We start from the raw sequence: 7,918 nt of genomic DNA on the forward strand, positions 1-7,918 counted from the left end.
ATGAAATGGACCCAATTAGAAAAGAGTAAGCAACATTTCCTTAGACATATTACATAATAGGGTCATGTGATGCTTACTGAATACTTAAAGATATGTTCTAACAAAGAGAAAACTTGTTCCGTTCTTTTAAAAAAACTAGAGATAATGAGGAAATGAAAGGAAATATAGAAAATGGCACTAAATTACATTTGTATAGCTTAGCAATCAACACAACTGATACATACTTTTAAGTTTTAATGTCCATTTTGTTAGAGCAGACTGTTTAAGTTAGTGGTCAGAGCATAGCTTCAGATACCAGACTTACAGACGAGTCCTGGGAGCTGCATACTATGTGACCTCTGTGCTTCAGTTTCCTCTCTGGGAGGATGATAATGACATCTACCGGGGTTTTTGTGAGGATAAAACCAGTTAACATATCAGATGGTTAGAACAATGCCTGACATATAGTAAACACTAAAATGTTTGCTATTATTGTTATTTATACATCAAAATAACTCAGTAGAGCTCAGTTGCCATTTAAGTAGGACAAATCATATATAGAGCATACGTTATTTAAATAGTTTATGTTAAAACTCGCTTTATTTGTGGTATATAATTAATGAGCTAAAAACAGATTGGTTATGTGTCCAAGTGTTTATGCAAGAGCTCTATGATCACATGCAACATTGAAAATCTGGAGAACTGACAGTCTCTGCTCTGTGACTAACTTATTCTGTGACCTAAGGCAAGTCACGAGCCTTTCAAGACCTCCATTTCTACTATAAACTTGTTTTACAGTTGTTACCCTCTTGTTCTGCTGACCACGTCATTGTGGTCTCACTTGCTGAAGGCATGGTGCTGATGGGAAAAACGACATTGGCATGAGCCCCAAGATAAGTAAACATAATTAGCTTTGCTTTGTGATTTGGCTACACTTGTCCCAAACTTGGACTTGAGGTCTTGTACATGCATGTCACTGGTCACATACAACATAGTTTGGAGCCCTCAAAAACTTCAGTGACTAAGACAAATATCCTACTTATGACAGTTCAGTATGGATTTTATTTTTATTGACTGGCTTTTTCAGACCACAGTAACTGCAATTCTGACTGCGTAGTTGTTTCTAATCATTAAAAATGTATAGAAAAACTGAAGTAAGTCTTTAATTGATTTTCTAAACTGTATATGGTATACTGAGGTGAAAAACTTATGTGATCTTCAAATTTGTACTCTTTCTTCTTTGGAACTAAACCTGCCTTTGGTTCATTTATCATACCACATAATTCTTTATCTAAAAACTGATAGTGTGAGAATCTGGGGGGATTATTCCTGTTTGTCAGTTATATGTATAGAAAGAAACATGTACATGTTGGTGGGAATGTAAATTGATACAGTCACTATGGAGAACAGTATGGAGGTTCCTTAAAAAACTAAAAATAGAACTACCATACGACCCAGAAATCCCACTACTGGGCATATACCCTGAGAAAACCATAATTCAAAAAGATACATGCACCCCAATGTTCATTGCAGCACTATTTACAATAGCCAGGACATGGAAGCAACCTAAATGCCCATCAACAGACGAATGGATAAAGATGTGGTACATATATACAATGGAATATTACTCAGCCATAAAAAGGAACGAAATTGGATCATTTGTAGAGACATGGATGGACCTAGAGACTGTCATGCAGAGTGAAGTAAGTCAGAAAGAGAAAAACAAATATCGTATATTAACACATGTATGTGGAATCTAGAAAAATGGTACAGATGAACCGGTCTACAGGGCAGAAATAGAGACACAGATGCAGAGAACAAACATATGGACATCCAGGAGGGAAAGCGGGGGGTGCTGGTGGTGGTGGGATGAATTGGGAGATTGAGATTGACATGTATACACTAGTATGTATAAAATGGATAACTAATTTTAAAAAAGCAAAAAAAAAGAAACGTGCAGTATGAGATCTACCTCATACTTATCTGGCTTATGGGATCAACATATTATACTTGAATCCTTCATTCATTTAAAACTTTTTATTAAGCACTGATCAAATGCCAAGCTTCTGTCCTAGGAACGGGGGAAACTGTTCTAAATGAGACAACTTCCACGTGGCTCTTAGAGTTTACATCGCAATAATGGAGACAAGCAATAAACACAAGCATAATAACTATCATTTAGTGACCCTTTCCGTATATCCAGGCAATAGGCAAAACACAACATGAAATAATTAGTTTAATCCTCAAAACAACTCTTTGTGGTTGAGTACCATAATTTTATTCATCTTTCAGGAAACAGGCTCAGGTAGGTAAGGTAGTTTACCCAAGGTCCTGAAGTTAATGGCAGAGCTGGGATTTAAACCTAGATGTTTATGACTCCATACACTGTGCTCTTAACCTCAGTGCTACATTCGTAATTTAGCAAAGAAGTAAAATTTGGTGGTCACATACATCTTTTTTTTTTTTAATTGAAGCATAGCTGATTTACAATGTTGTGTTAGGTGTACAGCACAGTGATTCATATATATATATATATATATATATATATATATATGAAAGACATTTCTCACCTGCCTTTGTTATGCTTACATTTTTAGTGAAGGAGAGAGACATTTAAATAAGCAAGTGCAAATCTAGGGGGAATACTGAGTGGTGTGGGATGACACTACAGGAGGAACTACCCTGACCTGCTAGTGGTTAGAGAAAGCTTCCCAAGAGGTGATGTATTAGCTGAGACCTAAAGAATTAATAGGATGTTTAAAAATCAAATTGCAAGATTCAGCACTTCCAAAAATGTTTTATTTACTTAAGTCAGTCCATCAAGCAAAATTAAGTTGGATGCTTATGTTTGCCATACTTTAGACCCCATCCAGTTAAATGGATAAGGATGAAAAAGTTTGAGAAAGCTTGTGCAAATAAGGTTGATAAGGAAAGGGAAACAAATTATAACAGAGATTGAGATTCTAAATTCAGTGTATGAAACCACTTCAGAAACATGAGCTTATAGGTGTCTCTGCTACTGAATATGATTGGTGTAAATTAGATGCATAACAAAAATGTAAACAAAATAGTAAAGCAAGAATCAAATTAGAAGCTGGAAGCCCTCAATTTTTCTGACTTAACATTACCAGGATTATAGAAAGATGGTTCCATTTCTTCTTCTAGCTTCTCATGGCCCTGTCCCAGTATCTGTCACCTTCTTGGTTTCCATTAAGCAGTAGTACTCTCTAAGTGGCTAGTAACCAATGTATATCTTAAGTTGTGCTTACAATATTGCTTTTCAAGTTAAGATTATCATTTTATCTTTCTTATAGCAAGTGATTTGGCTTTTTCTTTTATATAGTAAACTTAACAATGTTATTAAATTTATTTTTGGTACAGTCATTAGAAAACTTAAACCAAAATCCGAAAAAGAAGTAATCTGTAAACGTTCTCCTTGAAATTGGCCTTACTTGTTTTCCTTTTAAAAATTTATTCTCAAGGCAATGCATGTACATGGTTAAAAAAAAAAAATTAAAAACTACAGAAAAACACCCAGCTCCCCCATCTCAGTTGCTAAATCAACCATTTCTCTTTTGGTGGCTACCTCTATAACTTAAGTAAGATGTTTACAGGTCTCATCTCTTTTTTTAAATTTTTAAAAAATAAATGTATTTATTTATTTATTTTTGGCTGCATTGGGTCTTCATTGCTGCTCACAGGCTTTCTCTAGTTGCCATGAGCGGGGGCTACTCTTCGTCGCAGTGCGCAGGCTTCTTATTGCGGTGGCTTTTCTTGTTGCGGAGCATGGGCTCTAGGCACGTGGGCTTCAGTAGTTGTGGCACGCAGGCTCAGTAGTTGTGGTGCACGGGCTTAGTTGCTGCACAGCATGTTGGGATCTTTCCGAACCAGGCCTCGAACCCGTGTCCCCTGCATTGGCAGGCGGATTCTTAACCACTGCGCCACCAGGGAAGCCCCTCATCTCTTGATTTATCAACTTTAGACAGTATTTGATTCCTCCATCATGAAGGCTGAGTCCCATTGCTCTTTTTAGGTTCTCTTTATAACTTTATAACTTAAGTCTCTGTTTATTGAGCCATCAATTTTAGACATTACCTCTTAACTCTCCATTATATAAAATGAGGAGATTAACATTTCTATACTTTATCATGTGTCTTATCTTTCCATTCTACTTCCTTTTATTAGCTATACTATTACGTCTATGTTATCAAGGTTTATATATTCAAAATATGTTCTGTAGCCATAATTGCTTTAAAGTATAGTTTGACTAAGCTAATAAACAGCTGAGGTGATCTCAAACGTCAAAATGAGAAGGGCTTTTTTTTTTTCTGAGACACCGACTAGAAGTTGGAGCTTTCCCAAGGCAGATATTGTAATTTAAACAGATTTATATTTTAAAAGATCCCACAGGTGGCCAAGTGGAGGATATACTGGATTGGGACGAGAGATCAGTTAAAGACTTGCTGTAACCAGATAAGAGATTAAAGATGGGAGCGTGAACTGATCCACTGGCAGTGGGGATGGAGAGAAGAGGATAATGGAGAGTAAAAGAGTCAATCCAGACTCTCAGGTTGTGATGTGAGAGGCTAGATGGTGGTGCTACTAAATTGGAATTGGATGCAGGAGTAATTACATGTTGGTGGGTAGGAAGTGAATCCCATTTTTGGAAATGTTAAATTTTGGGTGTTTAGTGCTTCCAGATGGAGAGAGATGGAGTTCAGGAGAGGGGTGGGTATTGGAAGTAAAGATCTGTGAATCATAGGATATGACTGAAATCATAGGAGTGGATGAGATTGCCTGGGAAAAGAGTGTAAAGTGAGAAGAGAGCTAAAGATGCAATTTGGGGGAATGCCAACTTTTAAGGAGCAGGCAGAACAGAGACTAGTGAAGGAGTCTGAGGGATGGAAATCATGGAGGTGATGTCACAGAAAACAAGGGATGGAAGTTTCAAACAAAAGGGAGTAATGATGTCAAATGCTGTAGAAAGTTCAGGCAAAATTGATTTCTTTCTTCAAGTGTCCATTGGTTTTACAGCCACAATTTCAATGGCATGGTGGTGGTAAAGGTTAGATTGTGAAAGGACTGAAGACTAATTGGATAGTGAAGTCAAGACAACTTTTAAGAAGTTTGAGCAAAAAAAAAAAAAGTTTGACTGAAAGGGAAGAACAGAATACTGCAGATACAGGGTTAAGGGAAGGATGGATGGATTTTAGATAATTTTAGATAATATTTAGATCAATATTTTCAACCCTACTGGAGCCAATATCCCCTTTTTATAACAATATATTCTAGTCCCTATACTCTACTAAAATAAAATTCATAGATAACTTATAATTTTTAAAATACCAATTTAATGCTCTACCTATAATATGAGGAGAAGCAGAAGAGATTTATAATAAAACCCCTCTCAAGCACAACTAATCCAACTGATACATACGTAGACTCACCATGAACTCAATAGCTACAAATACAGATATCAGTGGGCTGTATTAGTGACTTAAAATCTTGAGTGTCTTCATACCTTCAGTGGTGTGATTTTCTAAAATAGGGAAACAACTCTTGCTTAAGTCTGAATAAAATAAAATACAATCTTCCCCTGGTTTACATAGTAGTTGTGTTTCTGGAAAAATTCAGTGTATTTTAAAACAGTGAAAAATCCCCCAATACTTGTGTACTTCTGTTTATAAGTAAAAAGGAGTTGGTTCTAGGCTTAAATAATTATCACCAGGCTTTTCACTTACTGTCTGGTTGAACTTTGAATGGAACTCAACATAATTCTTCCTTGTGTAGGAGTCTCAGACACTGCAAGAGTCTTACGTTCCTAGGCCTGGCACTCTAAATGACAGTAAGGACCTTCAATAACCAGAAATTCCCCTAAAATTTCCCAAATTCACTGTTCCCTTTGGGACTGCCTGGATGTGCTAGACCAGAGGAGAAGAGGAGGCTGAAATAAAGACAAGATAGATTATTGTCCCTGATACAGTGGGAGGTGATAAAATTAAGAGTAGAGGTAGAAAATTTAGGATTTAAGAGGACAAGCACACACATTCATATCTTGGCAGATGTCATGTTTCCCATAGATCAGTGATAGCTCTGCCTTAAGGATTTTGTGATATGCTGGTAAATTCTCTCTCTTTTTCAATGCCCTGAGTACCCTCTCCCTTAACTTGGAGCTCCTATCCTTTGTTTAAAGCCTTCAGCTAGTAGGCTCACTTGCTGTAAGTAAGGGCTAAATTTTGAACACTATGAAAGATTTCTTTTTTGAAGAGAAAGCACTATTTTTATTATGATAGGCCAAAAATGTTGAAAATTTCAGAGAAGATATATTAGTTTCCTATTCCTATTATTGTATTACTGCTGCTGTAACAAATTACCACAAATTTAGTGGCTTAAAACAATACAAAGGGGACTTCCCTAGTGGCGCAGTGGCTAAGAATCCGCCTGCCAATGTGGGGGACACGGGTTCGATCCCTGGTCCGGGAAGATCCCACGTCGTGGAGCAACTAAGCCCGTGGGCCACAACTACTGAGCCTGTGCTCTAGAGCCCGCAAGCCATAACTACTGAAGCCCGCGCGCCTAGAGCCCGTGCTCCGCGACAAGAGAAGCCACCGCAATGAGAAGCCTGCGCACCACAAGGAAGAGTAGCCCCCGCTCGCCGCAACTAGAGAAAGCCCGCGCAGCAACGAAGACCCAATGCAGCCAAAAATAAATACAATTTAAAAAAATACAAAGTTATTATTCTACGGTTCTGGATGTCAGAGGTGCAAACGGGATGTCCTTGAACTAAGGTCAAGGTGTCAGCAAGGCTGTGTTCCTTTCCGGAGGCTCTAGGGGAGAATCCGTTTCCTTGACTTTCTGGTTCCTAAAGGCTGCCTGCATTCCTTGGCTCATGACCCCTTCCTTCATTTTCAAAGCTAACAGCATAGCATCTTCAATCTCCTCAGACTCTTCTGCTTCCATCTCCCACTCTTAAGGACCCTTGTGATTACACCGGGTCCCCCTAGATATTCCAAACTCCTCTTGTCAAGATCCTTATTTAATCACATCTACAAAGTCCCTTTTATCATTAAGGTAATATATTCACAGGTTCTGGGGATTAGGACGTGGACATATTTGGGGGGCCATTATTCTATCTACCAGAAAAGGGTAGAGCAAGGAATATTGGGTTGAAACTGGGACATTTTAAAACATTTTTTTTTCTCTTACAGTATTTTTTTTTCTTGCAGTTCAACCACCCTTACTTTTGCCTTTAAAAGCCAAACTAAGAATTCTATAGCTGCTTATGTTAGTATGGTTTCTGTTTATAATTTCCATCAAATTTAAAATAGCACCCTAAATGTACAGATTAGCAAAATATATTGGTGGTGGGGAGACAGAAGTTGGACCATACATTTATGTATTCAAAGTAGCATTCTAAAACTGATTTTGGTTTTCATATCAAATACATAATATATGGTTTCACTATTCTGCCAAAGCATATTTATTTAGCATTATCAATATTGGGACAAGTTTTATACACCATATTTGTGCTATTTCCTTGTGCCCAATTTTCCTCATTTATAATGTGGAGGAAAGTAACGGTACCTATCTCATAGGGTTGTTACAATTATAGAAGTTGGGATATTACCAAAGACTAATGCATGCAAAGCACCTAGAAGGGCCTAGTAGTGTAATAGCCATTTAATGGCATTGTCTTAATATTACACTATTTTTACTGGCTATATAATTGTTTTTTCCTGCTGATGAACCATTTAAACTAGCCTCAAAATGTGAATGCTTCCAAACTGGGGTTCTAATGGAATACACTACTATAAGCACTCAAGCACATCTTTTTTGCTTGTATTGAATTACATTCTAAATTCTTGTCAAAGGCTGTGCACACATTTACGGCTTTTGCTTGGTATTGCTTTCCAAAAGGATTATACCAGTTTCAATACTA

The sequence above is a fragment of the Balaenoptera ricei genome, chromosome 17 (assembly GCF_028023285.1).
Source record: "Balaenoptera ricei isolate mBalRic1 chromosome 17, mBalRic1.hap2, whole genome shotgun sequence".
Classification (NCBI taxonomy): Eukaryota; Metazoa; Chordata; class Mammalia; order Artiodactyla; family Balaenopteridae; genus Balaenoptera; species Balaenoptera ricei.